Source organism: Xenopus laevis, chromosome 8S, assembly GCF_017654675.1.
Source record: "Xenopus laevis strain J_2021 chromosome 8S, Xenopus_laevis_v10.1, whole genome shotgun sequence".
NCBI lineage: Eukaryota > Metazoa > Chordata > Amphibia > Anura > Pipidae > Xenopus > Xenopus laevis.
Window position 1 is genome coordinate 46,902,428 of NC_054386.1, and position 18,235 is coordinate 46,920,662.

The 18,235-nt window shown below is 40.7% G+C and overlaps 1 long non-coding RNA gene across 2 annotated transcripts; it reads left to right on the forward strand.

The window, feature by feature from the left end:
- Positions 1–925: 925 nt before the first annotated feature.
- LOC108700049 lies at positions 926–11,835 on the forward strand. 2 transcript variants are annotated; one of them, XR_005963855.1, is made up of 4 exons: positions 926–2,799; positions 2,961–3,502; positions 3,700–3,821; positions 10,893–11,835. It is a non-coding gene; the product is annotated as an uncharacterized LOC108700049 (long non-coding RNA). The 2 variants fall into 2 exon arrangements; XR_005963856.1 differs by having other exon boundaries at positions 2,991–3,502.
- The last annotated feature ends 6,400 nt before the right edge of the window (positions 11,836–18,235 follow it).

An 18,235-nucleotide genomic window follows, 5' to 3' on the forward strand; every position in this document is an offset into this window, starting at 1 on the left:
AACTAGTAATTAAAAACTATTATTTGCTCACTTGACGGTATCATTCATTAAAGCTCTTTGCGTCTTTTTGCGTTGCAGTAAGCACCGCGTTTCGTCTTTGCGTGTGAACAGGCTGTAACTTTTACACGACTTGATTGGCATGTAGACGCCGGACGTTTTAAAGCATTTTATTACACAGGTTTAGAAATGTAGTGTGATTTCTGCCCTTTACAGCACAAAACGCAGCGCTGTGTCAACAATGGATTTTTTAGAAACATTTTTGCCCTTGATCCCCCTCTGGCATGGCACTGTCCAGGTCGTTGCACCCTTTAAACAACTTTAAAATCATTTTTCTGGCCAGAAATGTCTTTTCTAGCTTTTAAAATTCGCCTTCCCATTGAAGTCTATGGGGTTCGCGAACCGTTCGCATTTTTGACGCAAGTTCGCGAATATGTTCGCGAACTTTTTTTCCGACGTTCGCTACATCCCTACTGCCCAGCAGACTTCTGCACAGAAATCCATTTTTTTCAAAAGAGCAAGCTGATTTTAAAAACTGGCATGGGGCTACATATATTGTCAGTTTCCCAGGTGCCCCAGTCATGTGACTTGTGCTCTGATAAACTTAAGTCACTCTTTACTGCTGCACTGCAAGTTGGAGTGATATCACCCTCCTCCCTTCCCCCCCCAGCAGCCCATCAGCAGAACAGTGGGAAGGTAACCAGATAACAGCTCCCTGGTACAGCACTTAATAGTAAAAACCCATGTCCCACTGAGACCCAATTCAGTTACATTGAGTAGGAGAAACAATAGCCTGTCAGAAAGCAGTTCCATAGTGCAGCACTGGCTCTTTCTGAAAGCACATGACCAGACAAAATGACCTGAGATGGCTGCCTACACACCAATATTACAACTAAAAAAATACACTTTGTTTGTATAGGAATGAAATGTTATCTGGTAGAGTGAATTATTTGCAGTGTAAACTGTGTAATTTAGGAATAAAAAGTACACCATAAAAATCAAGACAGAATCCCTTTAATAAACAGGTTGATCACTTGCAAAGATATACCTTATTATGGTACAGTTTTGCACCAACCTTTTTATATCGACTTAATTGGTAAATTAAAGAAGTAAACAGAAGACATCTGGAAGTGGTTCAATATTTAAGCACAATCCAATTTGCAAGGTGTTTATTTATAAATAATGAGACACAAAATATATCCTTTCATTAGTAGCCACTTGATCCAAGAAGATATGCGGGTGACTGAGACAGCTGTGTCTTTAATCTACCCTTATATGGTTTCAGATAAATCCTTTTCTTTTCTCAGATCGCCCGTGAGCTTAACCAGTTTGGATTTGACCTGTTTGTAAAGGCTCAAATGGTGAGCGTGGATTTTCCCGAAATGATGTCAGATGTGTGTGAAAAAATTAGGACACCCCATTAAATATTCAGTTCTTTATTAAGAAATGTTCACATATTGATGTCTTATCTTGTTTTATTTATCTCTGGAAAAGAAAGTGATTTCAATTAACCTTGATTTACTCATTCAACAAATATATCAACAAAAATGTGTATTCTAACAGAGGAAAATGTTAGGATACCCTACCCCCTAATAGCTTTGGCTTCAGCCAAAACTATTAGGGGTGATAACTGCAGTGAGATGTTTCTTGTAGCCACCTACCAGTCTCTGACATTGGTCTGAGGAAAGTTTGCCCCACTCCTCAGTGCAGAATTCTTTCAGCTGTGAGATATTTAAGGGTTTTCTTACATGTTGTCAGGTACTCACCGCAGGACGCGACGATCGGCGCTTGCGACTCCAGCGTTGTGCGTTCCAGCGTGCGTGTCAGTGACATCACGATAAGGCGCTGCACGGATTCCAGGGAGCCAGGCGGCGCAGCGTGATGACGTAGGCGTCTCCATTTAAGTCTGCACAGAGGGGGATTCCAGTGCTCGGACATCGTGTTTCCTGGCTACTTTTGAGTAAGTTACTCTCTTACATATATTTGAACTTGGTTTTTGACTTGCTTCTGCACCCTGACTATTCTATTGAATTAACCCTTGGAACCCTGCTTGGATTTGAATCTCTGTTGCCAACCCTGCTTGCTGTTTAACCATTCTCCTGCATTAACCCTTGGAACTCTGTTTTGGACTTGAACCTCTGTTGCCAACTCTGCTTGCTGCCTGACTATCCCTCTGTGTTAACCCTTGATACTTCGCTGTGGACTGATTATTGTTGCCGACCTTGCCTGCCTTCTGACCACTCCGCTACGCTTATCCTTGATACATAAACTGTGATTTACTGTTGCCGACCCTGCTTGTCTGAAGCCTCCACTACTGTTAACCCTTGTTATCCAGCCTGGAGGCTACTACTCTATCGTTTGGAACGCCTGCCTAATCTCTCTGCGCTGTGAAGTTCGTGATCAAACTTAACTCTGGGCGGATCTTCAACTCTTGTTGGTCTCCACGCCTGAGCCTGTGTTCATCTGACATCAAGGTGCCTTCTAGAACCTTCCCCCGCTACTACAGACCTTCGCTTCCTTTGGCGATCGCCATTAATCCTGTATTCCTTGTACCTTGCAGTCACGTTATCCAGCGCCGAAGTCACACTACAGATCGGTGTATCCAGCTAAGATTACAGGCTCCCATACGTCATCTTCACTGGCATCCCTCCGTACCTATTTGGGGGTAGATCTGGTGAGGGAGCTGTATGGGTTGTCTTCCTCAACAAATTTTATAAAATTATGGAATGGTAGAAATATATACTAATGCTATTCCTTCTCCTTTCAGATAAAAACTTTGTTATGAGATCCCTTCAGGGACAGGTAAAGTGTCCTTTTTTTCCCCATCCCTTTAGGATGCAGGGTTATCTTATTTTAAGTATTTGTTACTCTTTTAATCGAATCTGTCTAGCTGTCACAATTTTAACTTTTTTTTCATGGCCTTTGTGTTGCCATATTGTTTTTTTAAAAAAAATTTCTCTTAGATATTCACCTTTATATTTCATCACTTCCAGCACTACGTGAAGTCAAAATAAAGGACTACCACTTATGGACTTTAACTGATCTTTTATTATGTTCTTTTTGATGGGCATTTTTGATAAAAATATTTTCACTAAATTTTTCTACTAAACAGGTTTTTACTGCAATATCTTTTAACATTGTCCTTTTTAACTGCATTTTCCACTATGAAATTTTATATCAGTGTATTGTTAATTGGCACCTGGATGCATATTTTTTCACTTTAACATTGCATTTTAAATGGCATCTTGATATGTAAAAATCTTTTTCAATGCAAAGTACTTTTTTCACAGCAATGCTTGTTAAATATGCTAATTTGTTAATTGCACACCCTTTAAATCATGTCTGCACTTGTCCACACTATGCTTGACAAAGGGGCGTGACCCCGAAACGTTGCACTACTGCATAATAAAATTGCAAGGGCTTGCCCTGCTACTACAATTCCTGTGTGCCGGTGAAATTCTTCTTACCCTTGTCTTCCTCAACATCTGTGGTTCCACCTGGATCGGTAAGTCTGACACATGTACAACCAGTTTCAAGTCGCTCCACAGCATCTTAATGGGATTAAGGTCTGGGCTTTGACTCGGCCACTCCAGAACTCTCCATTTCTTCGTGTTCAGCCAGTCCTCGTGGATTTACTTATATGTTTTGGGTCATTGTCATGTTGCAGGGTCCAGTTCCGCTTCAGCTTTCATTTTCTTACAGATGGTCTGACATGTTCCTCAAGCACCCTCTCATACACAGTAGATTCTATGATGGCGAGCTGGCCAGGTCCTGCTGCAGAAAAACATCCCCAAACTATGACACTTCCACCTCCATGCTTTACAGTTAGTATGAAGTTGTTTTCCTGGAATGCTGTGTTTAGACAAACATGTCCTCTGTTCTGGTGCCCAAATAATTTAATTTTAGACTCATCTGTCCAAAGAACATTATTCCAAAAGCCCTGGTCTTTGTATGTTCTCTCTGGCAAACTTCAGTCTCGCCTTGATGTTTCTCTTAGAGAGTAAAGGTTTCCTCCTTGCACACTTCCCATGCAAGTTAAAGTTGTGTCTCTTTCTGATTGTAGAGACCTGCACTGTCACATCAACAGTAGCAAGAGCCTGCTGTATGTCCCATCATGGGATGTCTCATCATCAGTTGGTTTGAAAGTCCGCCACTTGTAGACTATTTTCCTGACAGTGGAATGGCTGATTTCAAATTTTTTTACTAGCTTGATAAGCTGCTACAATAGTCTTTCTGAAGGCCTCAGACAGCTCTTTTGATCTCACAATGGTGTTCCCTCTCATCTCAAAAGTTAGGAGCACACCAAATGAAATGTCTGAGGTTTAAATACAAACCTCCTTAAGGGCTCTTACTGACGAGCGGTTGAAACTGTTCTCCCCTGCGTTCTGTTTTTCAGCCACAGGGGAGTGCAGGAATAGACGCATTTAGCTTTTTCCAATGGGGCTGTACTCACACAGGTGCATGTAGGCGCCGAACGAAGGTTGAGACGCAGCATGCTGCATTTTTCCTGCGTTTGGCGCTTACACGCTCCTGTGTGAGTACAGCACCATTGAAAAAAGCTAAATGCATCTATTCCTGCGCTCCCCCGCGGCTGAGTGCAGCTTCAACCGCTCGTCAGTAAATGCCCTTAAAATGCTGAGTAACAATGTTCTAATCATGTGCACCTGATGTGATACACCTGTGTGTGATCTGAGCCATTTTAAGTGGGAATAAATGTGGGGGTGTCCTGATTTATTCTTCACCAGAAATTGAATTTTTTGTAGAATTACATTTTACAGACGATTTTGAAAAGTCCTTTCTTCAGTTTTAATTGTTTAGTTATATTTCTTGAATCTCCCAGAATTATTAAAATTGAGATTAAATAGCCATATGTCCAAGAATGTTACAAAAACATACAGGCTTTAATAGGGTGTCCTAGTTTTTTCACATGACTGTATAACGCACTAAAACCGAGATAGGGTTCCATCATGCCTGTTGCAGTCCCCAACTCACCAGCATCTACACTGTAGGGTGTTGCCGGAGGGTTACAGTTCTGCAACACCTGAAGTGATTGCCTGTCCTTGTAATAGAGTGAGGCATTCCCAACTCTGGCTGAAAAGTGCAGTTCCAAACACAAGTCCTTCTGTATAATTTTTTTTATATATCTTCTGACCTAATTGATACTGACTGTGTGAGCTCCTTTTGCAGCCAGAAGACTTTGGGTAGCAATTTTTATATAAAAAAAAGTTGTGCTAAACTGCTTCTGTCCGGATAGAGTCTGCATATTTTATCCGTAACTCTGTGCTCCTGTTTGTTCCGGCTTCTCCAATGAAGCTGGTGTAGAGCTATGAGCTCAAGAGGTTTGCTCTCCGTTGTCTTATGTAGTAACAAAGTAATCATTTCAACCAAACAGATTTTTGCACAAATTTTTTTCCTAACTGCACTAGACTTAAAAGCCAATTGCTGATTGGTTGCTACTTCAGACGGGGCAAATTAGCACTATGTTACTACATAAGCCTTTAATACTGAGAAACAAACTCTGTGCTCAATATATAAGGAGCCTTTATTTTATAAAGAGATAATGCTATCCCTACTTATGTCATGTCAGCAGTGGCCAGACTATTAAGCTTAGAGGGCATTAAAATAATAACCAGAAGGTGGACTAGTCCTGTAAGAGAGGCACCCCATTTTAATTAGGACATGAGTACAGAATTACAATATATTCTCAGGTGGTTGTGGGCATCACTACACTGCCTCAACCCTGGCATTGCCTACCCCATTATTTAATGCCTGTGTCATTTGGACTTGGTTGCGCCAGTGATTTTCACGTAGACACACAATAGGGTAAACACTCCTTCTTGTTTTTCACCAGTGAGTATTTAGTACAACAGGTAATTCTAAGCCAGGAGGGGCAGGCCTATTACTTAGGAGAGTGACCTTCTATTTGATAGCAATGCATAAAACCAGCCAATGAAAAGACCTAGCATGGTCACACTGTGGAGGAAAAAGAGAAGACACAATTCTGCATAAAACAAAATAATGTTAAAGAGACTATTTATTAGCCATAAGTAAACTTTTTTGTTTGATTTTTGACTTTTCTTTTTTATAAAGGGACGCATGCTAAAACACAGGTTGTACAAAATTATCTATTTATGGATACAGAAGACTTGTTATTGTACTTTAATTGATCACTTTTTGAGCACTTTAAGAGAGAAGGTGCAACATGCATAAAAAGTCTTGCAAAGTCTTGCTCTTGACAGTCATCTTTATAGCTATTGGAGTGGGGCAAGGTGGGCAAAAAACTTGATCTAAACAGAGCTCTGCCTCTGTTGAGGCACACAATAAGGCAGCTTTCCATTCATACCTGTTTCAAGACAGAGACTGAATGTTCTTTGCAACCACTAACCTATGCAACAATTGTTTAGGGAAAATATATAGTAAAATCTGCTCTAAAAATGTTTCCCTCATCAGAACTGCCACCAGAGCCGTTATTAATGGTATGCAAACTAGGAAAAGGCTGGAATGGGCTCCACACATTTATGACTTCTGAAGGATGAGATTGTAGGAATTGCAGGTCACTGGAGAACTGCAGGTTGAATGTTCTATAATGCAGCCACGGGCTCCTGACCCCAACACTACAAGGGACAGCCATGTCTGTCATCCCTTTTTTTTTTTTTTTCCTCCATTTCCTTTTAATAGACTATTACACCTATGGCTACTGTCAGCTACCAATGCCTGTAGTAAAAACCGGTGTGGGGGCAGTTGACCCTAGGATTAATGCAGTACTGCACTAGGAACAGTTGTTGGTGACTGACAGGGTTCAATGAAATAATAGTATGTAATAATATGAATAAGAAAGAAACATAATTAAAGGCCAGCTTCCAATGCGCTGCAATTACTAACCACTATTACAAGCGTTATGTTTTTTCTGAAGGTGGGTGTACTAGAGGTTGTTGGAATGTATTAGAGTTCATGGTGTAGTCCAGTTGATGCAAAGGTTGACTCATGGCAAAGATGTCGGACTCAACAGCACTTGGAGGTCTGAGAATGGAATATCCCCAACCTATGACTTGTAAAACTCAACCGTTAAGAGGGTTTAATGAGTACCATAGGTTGATAATAATAGGTTGTAGGTTGCCTAAGTCTTTATTTTGCTAAGAACAGTAATAATACTTAATTGATAAAATGTGTTGGTCAATGGCAAGCTCTTGGAGGCTTATAGTTTGGTAGACCAACTGTTAACCAGTTCCTGAGAAGAAAGATATTGTTTTCCTCATTCCAACTTGCAGCTCAGGATGACATTTCACATACATTGGGCAGCAGACACAACAGGTTACCATTTATTACCAGCAGATAAGAGCAGAGATACAGCTGCAGGAAACTAACAATGTTGTGTTCTAATGAACAAAGATACTTGTTTGAGCCATAGCTTAGTGGAATGTCTGCTTCTTACAATGACTTCATCCAGCCTTTGATGATGAAAGGCTAATTGACCAAGATGTAAAACCAAGGCCTAAAGCAGATGCTTGCAAGGTCTCCTGTAGCCTCATCTGCAGCCCACAGGGTTAACTCAAGACAGTCCTTCTCTGGCAGGGCTTATTAGAGTCCTGCTTGTGTCAGCACAGATGCTTAGATGAGGTTTCCACTGCCTATACCCCCTGTTTTACTGCATAGAATAAGGCAGTATAGGAATTGCAAGAGACAAAATGTGTTAGGTTCTTATTTAATAAGCTAGTCGCTGTGGGTTTTTTCCCCAGAACGCAGGTCAGAAGCTTTTTTGTTGGATGTTGTTTGGAAGCTGGAGAGTGAGGCTTAGCTCTCCATTTCTAAAGATTCTAAAGAAATATTAGAAGCTTAAAGTTCATTGTTCCATGATCAGTTCATATTTAATTTAAGGCTAGGACATGCACTTGTTTTGAGCACTGGATACTGACATGTGGAGCCACAATGATCTATTGGAGATAAGCTTGTTGCCTTCACAGTATTATTTGGTGGTCACCAAAGTTATTTGGCAAAGCCTGATAAGATATAGTCAGCTTCCAGAATGGCTAGGTAATGATACCAAGGGAGCTGCAATGTTTTGGGGGAGCATTGTCAGGCAAGGAAAAAGACAAATTTACTCAGTTTGGCCAATCTTACTATGTAGCCCTCAGTGACCATGTGCCTTTCCTGCAGTGTCCCCTCACTCATTACTTAATGGCATGCTTTCTCCACAAAAACTTAGGTGAGACTAACGTTGCAGCCATGGGACACTTTAGGGGCCATTTGTGAGCAGGAAAAATGTCTGCAGGTCTTTGTGCCACATTATAGCACAGTAAGTCCTCCAAGATGAATATAGTGATGCATTCATATTGGGAACATGCATGGGGAGGCAAGTACTGTAGGTGTTCCCTCTCCCACCCACTACCCATCCCCACACTCTTGCACCTCTTAGTGCTCCTTTACTTCTTTTGTATTTTTGAGGTGTTAATTCCATTACGAAATCTCCTATCACACCCTATGATATGGCTGGTTTCCTTTGGGCATGGAAATGATTCTGTGATCATCCACCACTGTTGTCTTCCGTGGACGTCCAGGTCTTTTTGCATTGCTGAGTTCACCAGTGCTTTCTTTCTTTCTTTCTTTCTCCGGATGTACCAAACTGTCGATTTTGCCACTGCTAATTTTATAGCAAATTCTCGGATGGGTTTTTTCTGTTTTTGCAGCTTAAGGATGGCTAGTTACACCTGCCTGGAGAGCTCTTTGACCGGATGTTGTCTGTTCACAGCACAACACAGCACAACACAGCACAACACACACACACACACCCACACACCCACCCACACACCCACCCACACACCCACACCCCCGGGCTTTGAGCTGCTTAATTGATAATAAACACCTGCCCATGAAATAGCCTTTGAGTCAATTGTCCAATTACTTTTGAACCCCTGGTCCAATTACTTTTGAGCCCCTAAAATCAAGTGATTGTGTAAAAAAAAAAAGCTTTAGTTCCTCACATTTTTATGCAATCTTTTTGTTCAACCCACTGAATTAAAGCTGAAAGTCTGCAGTTCAACTACATCTGAGTTATTTCATTTAAAATTCATTGTGGTAATGTACAGAACCAAAATTAGAAAAAAAAGTTGTCTGTCCACTGTCATTAATGCTTAATGGAAGCAAAACCAGCCTATTGGGTTTTTTTAATGTTTACATGATTTTCTAGTAGATTTAAGGTATGAAGATCCAAATTACACAAAGATCTGTTATACGGAAAGCCCCAGGTCACAAGCATTGTGGATGAAAGGTCCCATACATGTACTATAAAATAAATTAATTTAGTGAAAAAGCTACAACTTGTGATATTGCTCTGCCAAGAAAATGATTTTAGAGAGCAGAGAAAAGACGTGATGTTTTTCTGGTCAGTTCTAAGCTGAGCAGCATCAGAAAAACTTCCTTTCTACTTTTTATTGGCACATCCAAATAGCAGAAATGAATAGCAGACATAAATAATATAAATGGTAAAACTGCTCAGAAGAGCAATTTATTTGCTTTACATTTCCTTAAAGTCAGGACTGATAAGGTTGCCTTTAAGATGTTGTTTTGTATGTGGTACAGTGTGCTCATGCAGCATAGCTTCCTATGTAATGAGCTGATATATAGCCATATATAGCGGAGGAGCACAATCATGAAATCTATGGAATAAGCTCTTGTACACAATGGTCACATTAAGGATTTTCTAAATAAAACTGTTAAAAAAAATGTTATTTTTCTAAGGCTCCAAAAAGGCTTTTTACACTGATTAGCGTTAATTCAAACAATTCTTGTGGTGATTCCTTGGGTGCTCCGCCTCTGGCATCCCTTATACATTCGATTTATAGTAGCAGTTGGAAACACTCATTTTTCTAAGGCCATAGACAAACTTAACAACAATGTTATTTTTCTAAGGCCATAGACAAACTTTCCGATGCCAGTCAGGTTTATAGTAAATGAGTTATTCGAATAAGAAGAAAACTCATTTCACCAGAGTATGCGGTTGAGTGGAACTGTACTTGCCTAGCGTACAGTGCTAAAATAACACGGTTTTGCCTATGTACCAGACATGTTGTTCCACTTAGTAGCATAGGCTTTTTCAGCGGTGCATAGCTTCACAGCTCTGCTCTTTTTTTCCTTTACTTCGCTCAGCCATCTCCACAAAAGCCGCACAGTGCCAAATAGACTACCTAAGATGTAAATATTTATGAAAGCATTTAAATCGCCTACCTACAAGATGCTAGCAGCCACTCAGCATACAGCAGTCACCTACCTACAAAGCTCCAGCTCGCCTCTATTGCTTACAGTGTCTAAGTTCTAAGCAGTAACCTAGAACTGCCTGAAGATTCTATTACATTGTATTGCACGTTACCTACCTGTGTTCATTGCATTTTATCTACCTGACATTATATCCCAGGAATGTTGATGGGGTTCTTTCAAGCTACATGTACCTAAGTAATCCCCACCTGAGGTATTCAGTTCAGCTAATAAGACAGAGATATTACTTACACCATTTGGGTAACCCAAATCTAGCAGTACAGAGCCTGAGGTCTGTGTAAGGTATGAGACTTAAGTGTCAATCATCTGAACCCATGCAGTGCCTTATTCCCAACTGCTAGCAAAGGGAGCCTGTTGGGCAACAGTAAAGAAGACGTAATGATGACCTTGGTATTGTAATGAACTGAAAAAAACCTTTTGTTGACATTTTCTTTTGTGCTGTTTGTGTATTCTGCTCAGTGGATGATACAGCCGATAGTGAAGACAAGTGAATGTTTCATGGAAGCCATGTTTCATTTGTTTGGTACCCGAACCCCAGAGCCAAATGCTAATGACCTGAACCAATCAGATGCCCGTGTAACATGACCATTCCTGATCTCTCTCTCTCTCTCTCTCTCTCTCTCTAGAATCCTTTCACTGCACAAGGTTAATGCTGGTCAAAGAATGGGTTAAAAACAATAGTATAAGCTGTTAGTGTATAGATCCTGGGGAATATCTGCTGCTTATTTTCTTCTTATAATTTGTAGATGGACAAAAAAAAAAGCAACAAATAAAATGTTTGTTTTTTTTTGGTTTTTATTCGTTTTTAAAAATGCTACAGCTGTCATTTTATAATGTATATAAAATTCTATGTATATGTATAAAATGTATATGGATTGATATATCGCAAGCAATCTGCATCTTGTCTTTCTTTTTGGTTTGGCTTGACACACCTATAAAGTTGAGTGTGATTGTGTGTCCTGCTTGTAAAATGTTTTTGTGTGCCAAATGGGGCAGCAGTCAGGGTAATCTAATCATACCGGGATGCGCAGAACAAGTCACCGTGACCTCTTTGCAGATAAGGGACGTTCCACAGGATTCACATGAAATAAAACATGATGGAAATTGGTGAGAAAATTACATGATTATGAAGAGGTAGAGATATTCAGTGAACATGTACCTTGTATTGTGTGTGTGTGAGATAGCACCAATCGAACTTCAATTTAGCATTTGTAATGCTTTACCAGTCATTGTCCCGTTTCTCATCTTCCTATTCTGTCATTTAATAATTCAAAAGGACATTACTTAAAAGTAAAACTACTATAGAAAAACCTAAATTTTACATTTCCTGATTTTGATCTTTTTCTCACTATATGACTTTATTCGTGGGCCTACCTATACAGTATATAAAGCATAATGCATTTCTTTGATTTTATATTTTCCTGGATTTTGCATTATTTTTCTGGTCCCCTGAAAAAACCTAAAATGAGGTTTCTATTGTTATATATCCAGAATGCTTGGGGCCTGGGTTTTCAAGATAAGGGATCATTTTGTATTTTGGAACACCCTGCCTTAAGTCTGATAAGAAATCATTAAAATATTAAATAAACCCAATAGGATTGTTTTGCCACCAATATGGATTTATGCAGCTTAGTTGCCCTCAAGTACAAGGTACTGTTTTATTATTACAGAGAAAAAGGAAAACATTTTTAAAAATGAAAATGGTTTGCTTAAAATGGACTCTATGGGAGATGGCCTTTTTGTAAATCAAAGATTTCTGAATAAGGGGTTTCTGGATAAGGGATCCATACCTGCACAAATACATTTCAGTTTTCATGGGATACTGTTTATATATAATTCACCCCTGCCAACTGTGCCAGGCCACTTTCATATAAATCTAGTAATCTTTTAAGATCATTTACTCTACATGATGGAGGCCACAAGTCCATTAGACCTTTTGATGAGGTCCTTTCCTTGCCAGTAGAACCTGTGTGGCATTTCCAATTCCAGGTATGTATCAAATGCCAGTATGTAGATAGATAGATAGGTCTAGATAGGTTAAATACAGAAAACAGTGTATTTCTCTAACACTGATCAAGTCAAATGATAGGCACTGGTAAGTATTTGGCTTAAGGAAGAAGAAGAATCAGCTTGGTGTCATTTACAACATTAGAAAAGGCAAGTTAAATGCTGGAGATATTTGTAATTTTTAGGTTTTTCAAACATAGCAGATAAACTGGTACTTGTATTTGTGCAACAGCTTGACTTGTATCCAATGCCTATCCTTGCCATAGCAGGGGGTGAGGAAAAAAAAGGGTTTCTGTTGCATGTGAATTAGAAGATACACACCATCATAGTCGCACCAAGGTGCTGAAAGGTATGTGGGCATAACACAAGCCAGAAAAGGAGAGCTGAAGACAAGTCTCTGTACCTGCTCCATATGACTGCAAGAGCAGAGGGTCTGTGTGTAGGAGGGAGCAACTGAAATATAATGTACATCTTCCAGCCAAACTATCAGCTATTTTTTCTCAGCTGTGTAATGGGCTAACAAGTATGATGCAAGTATGATGAGACATTTCCTGATACAGAGCAGAGAACAGATACGACTTTTTACAACTAAACTATAAGATGCTCCTATATGAAAAGTGATCATTTAGTTGGGCTCACAGAAACCAAAGAGAAGGTACAATATTCACATAGTTCCTAATGGACTCGCACAGCATTGCAATATAAAACCATTCTAACTGCCCCTTGTACTGTATATCCCTACGAATATCAGAACTGTTAATATAGAAGAGCAGATTATTTTCAGTCTCATTTCAGCAACCAAGGTGTTGGAACCGAGGAAACAGTCTTGGGACATGGATAAATAGGTGCATTAAAGTGGAACCTCTAAAGGGTGAATTTCAGCTTGACAAAAATAAAGTTCCAGGCCCACAATAATAGGAAAACAGATGAAAGTTTTATTATAGATAATGTAGAACTTTTAGATAAATAGCCAAACAAGCTGTCCATTACATACCTTCAGTGCTACCGAGCACCCTTACTGGGTGGGATGTGGTACTAGTACATGGTCCTTTAAATAATCATAACCTGGCCTCTCAGGCCCAACTTCTTTCCATGATTGATAGTTAATATGGTGCTTTTTAGTGGAGAGCAGCTTTTCCACTGTGAATTCTCATTATTAAGAGCTTAAAACGTATACTGGCCTATTAGAATAGGATAATTTCCATCAGCTTATCCTTATTTCCACTGTGCTTCTATACACAGTACAAACATACAGTATACCATTTGGCGCTGTATATTTAATTGCTGTGTTGGGTTCTGTTATGAGTAGAAGAACAGTAGATCCAGTGTGGTCTAGATTTTTACACATACTAACAATCACATTTATAGGAACATATCTCTTTAAGAGCTGAGAGGTATAAGCCCATGATAATTTCCTATCTTTACCTCCCTGTGCAAGTGTGAGAGAGGTTCATGCTCTGGAAATAACAAATGTCAGTAGAAAATGCCTGCAGTCCTGCACTCCCTTCTTTAGCAGGGTGATGTTTCAAGACATCAGGAAACACAACACAAAGCAAACTGGAATGTTTGTATCTGCTACCACACTGCCCGGCAACACCCCAAACTGAGCACTAACTCCCCTTTAATGAGTCAAGTTGACAACAGATGGTGTATTTTTAATTTCTATAGACACTTGCGCAAGCACCAATGGTGCCATACTTTACAGAACATTAAACAAACTACTAGACCAAAACGAACCTGGGATAACCTTGGCAGCACACACATGTGAGCCTCTGAGCAGCTGAAGGCAGAGAGTTATTTAAGCAAATCATTTAGGCTTAATATTAAACTGTAGGAACAGCGGAAATCAAAGTGAAGTTCCCTAAAAAAATGGGGATATTTACTTGAATCAAAAATAGGTAAATATATCAACTGATGTTGATCTTAGATAATGGTAAATGTTGATTTTTTTCTATATAAACCATCATATATCCTTAGTATGTAATAAAGTTATGTCATAGTGCTAATTATTAGTATAAGTAAGCCTAAGAAATACTGTAGCTGCAATGTTGCTCAGGATACTTTTTAAATTATTTAATTTTTTTGTGAGTTTTAAAGTTAAGCATTTGTTAACTGCCGTATAATGAATTTTGTAACAACAGTACCACCTGCAGATCAGTTCCTTGTAGGATTGGAGAGATAGAGGAGCAATATGTTTAGAAGGTAAACAGAGAAATGGTCTGATGTTGCTCTGCTCAGGAAAGAGATCAGAAACCTCAGAAGCCAGTAACCATCTTTTCCTGACCAGAGAAACATCAGAACAGTTTTCTGTTTAACTTATGAACGTTACACTATTGTTTTTCTACTTTGCTACAACTGAACTAAAAGCCCTTATAAATACTGGAACAAGTACTTTTTCTCTGTAATAATAAAAGAGTACCTTGTACTTGATCCCAGCTAAGATATAATTAATCCTTATTGGAGCTAAAATATTCATATTGGGTTAATTTAATATTTTGAAAAACAATTTTGAAACAAATTTCCTTTTCCCAGGGCAGCCCGTCCTGTCAGTGCAGACGTATGGGGTTAAACCTGGATATCTCCGGAGGCAGGACAAAAGAAAAAACTTTAAGCCTTTAGGTTCCGCCTTCTCCCTTAATTAACCAGCTCTGGCCTTGCCACTTCAGTTTTTTTCTTTTGTCCTGAGTAGGAGGTAGGACCAGGGGTTATTCCCCTTGTAATTAATTAGAGTAGTTAGCTCTTTTAGTTTTATTTTTCAGGGAATGTGCGGAGCCATTCCCTAGGGGTCTGGGCAGGGCTCTCCCTCCTTGCCAGCAGTGACTGCCAAGTGGAGAAGTCTGAAAACATTTCTTTTTTGGGATATTAAAATTACCAGTTGGTAATTCGCCCAGACAGACAGGCCCAGGAGGCACAAAGAATTCTATGGCCAGACATTGGTTACTGCCAGGTGGAAGGCTACACATTTCCAGCAGTTTGGATTTCCACTGCAGTGCGTGTATACACAGGTTTCCCCCTACTGAAGAATTAGGGGAAGGTTGCCACAGGAGGATTCACCTCGCACGGAGTAGGTATGAGGCAAGGGGCTATACAAGCCAGAGCCCGCCCCCCAGTTCTGTCGTGACCCTGCCTATTATTCCGGGCAGCCCGCCCCGCAGGAGGAGGTAAGTGCGAGTTACTTACGAACCGCTGGAGAGCGGTGCTGTCATGTAGCGGCGTTCCCTCGCAGTGAGTGCGGAAGTCACGCTGACGTCTGACGCTGTGACGTCAGCTCTCGCGTGAATTGGAGGCGCATCCTAGCTGGGACGCGGTTGGAGGCCTAGGCGCAAAGAGAAGCGCTACGCTGTTGCGGGGGAGGCAGAGGTTATCTGCGGTGCAGGGGTGAGTGTTTAACACCCATTATGTCGGTTCCAAGTCTGCCCGACACGTTGCTTGATCTTATTAAGGATATGCCGCAAGGGGACAAGGCAGAGGCAAAATTGAGGAAGTGCAAAGCTAAATCTAAGCGCACAAGGTTGTCTCTTAAGGGCATCCATTCCCCACCAGAAGTAATTGATCAGAGAGGTGCAAGTTTAAAAGGGAATTCGGATACAGAGGTCGTGCCTTTCATGCTGCCTGAGTCAAATCCCTTATTATCCCAGGAGGCTTGTCCTTTAGCACAACATTCACCAGTAGGGCAGTCTGCTGAGGAGGATACAATTAATGCAGGAAATTCATCTTCACAGCAGCAACAATTTTCGGAACTTATTAAATGGGTCAAAACAGCTGTTCATCAGTCACTTCAGCAGCAAACAGTGCAGAAAAGGAGGCATAGATCCCCTTCTTTTTTATCTCCTAGTTCTGACCAATCCAGAAGCTCTGACCAGTCACAGGATTCTTCAGAATATTATTCCTCAGATTCTGATTCAGAAGGGCCAGTTTTTGTCCAGCAGGAGCAGGTTAAACGCCTTTTAAGAGATATGCTGCAGACTCTAGAGATAAAAGACACAACAACAGCCACTTCTAAGGCAGATAGAGTGTTAGGTTTGCAACCAAAAAAGCATAAGTGTTTTCCGGTGTTTAGATCTATTACTCAAACTATTGATTCTGAGTGGAATCATCCAGAAAAAAGAGTGAACATTAGTAAAAGATTCTTTACTAAATACCCTATTCCTGAAGAGTACAAATCTAAGTGAGATAAACCACCAAGGGTGGATTCGTCGATTTCTAGATTATCCAAGTTTACAACACTTCCTACAGAGGATGCCATGGCATTCAGAGATCCTATGGATAAACGTATGGAGAATGCACTAAAAAGAGGTTGTGCAAGCACAACGGCAATTTTCAGACCAGCTACCGCAGCATCAGGTCTGGCACGTACTGCTAAGTTCTGGACACAAGAATTGTTACAACACTATGCACAAGATTCGTTTCTTACAGCTGAACTTAACCGAGTGGCCACAGCTTTTGACTTTCTAGGTGAAACAGCAATGGAGATCATAAGATTAGCAGCAAGATCGTCAGCGAATGCAGTGGCTGCTAGGAGAGCTTTGTGGCTTAGGCATTGGTCAGGAGACAATGCGTCAAAGGGGCGATTAGTGTCATTGCCTTTTTCAGGGGAGCATCTTTTTGGACCTGAATTGAAACAAATTATTTCAGAGGTAACAGGTGGAAAAAGTTATTTTTTACCACAAGGACGGAAGAACCGTACAGATCAGTATCGAAGACAGTCAAACCGATCTTGGGGATCTTCGTCTAGATCCTTTCGTCCATTCAGACGTAACTCATATAACCAATCTAGTTCATCAAACTACGCGGCACGTAAGAGAACAACCTGGCCCAGCCAGAACAAGCAAATTAGAAAACCAAACGTGCTCAAGACCTCAGATGCATGAAGGTCACCAAGCACCGGGTGGAATCGAAGCAGTTGGCGGGAGACTTCTAAGTTTCTACCCAGTGTGGGAAGAGCTCGTTCACGACGAGTGGGCACTAGAAATAGTAAGAAGTGGTTACAAAATTCCTTTCGAATCCCTTCCTCCTCGAAGAGTGTTTGTTCCTTCTTCTCTACCACGCAATCCAGTAAAAAGGAAAGGCTTGCTAAACTGCATCTCAAACATGCTGGAAGCAAAAGTCATTGTAGAAGTTCCTCACCAATTCAGGTTCAGAGGTTTTTATTCAAATTTATTTTTGGTAGAAAAGAAGGGAGGGAGTTACAGGCCTGTCCTGAATCTCAAGCCTTTAAATGTTCATATAAAAAAGCAAAAATTCAGAATGGAGACGCTAAGATCAGTGATCAATGCCATGGAGCCTCAATATTATATGACAACCATCGACCTGCAGGAGGCGTACTTGCACATACCGATACATCTGGGTCATCAGAAGTACCTGCGGTTTGCTGTGGGTCAGAATCACTTCCCGTTCAGGGCCCTTCCTTTCGGATTGACCACAGCACCTCGGGTGTTTACGAAAGTATTGGCTCCAGTAATAGCCATTTTAAGAATGGAAGGGATAAAAGCAACTCCATACCTAGACGACATCCTCATTATGTCTCCCACGGCGGAATTGGCAGAGGAACAGACGCGCCAAACGCTCAGTACACTCCGTCACTTTGGGTGGCTGATCAATGCCAAGAAGAGCAGCTTGTTACCAAGGCAATCAATCAAGTTTCTAGGAATGCAGTTCGATTCCAGGACAAGGTTGGTGGCACTGCCAAACGACAAAGTAACAGGGTTACAAGCAGCGACACTAAGGTTTCTGCGAATGATGCAGCCCACAGCAGAAGACTTCTTAAGGCTGTTAGGGTTGATGGTGTCGACTCTGGAGACAATTCCTTATTCACGTTTTCACCTAAGGCCGCTTCAAAGGCATTTTCTGGCTCATTGGAACAGGGATCACAAAGACTTGTCTCAGAACATTCCACTCTCAAATGGTCTAAGGGAAGAACTGAGTTGGTGGACAGAGGAGAGAAATGTTGCAAGAGGCTGTC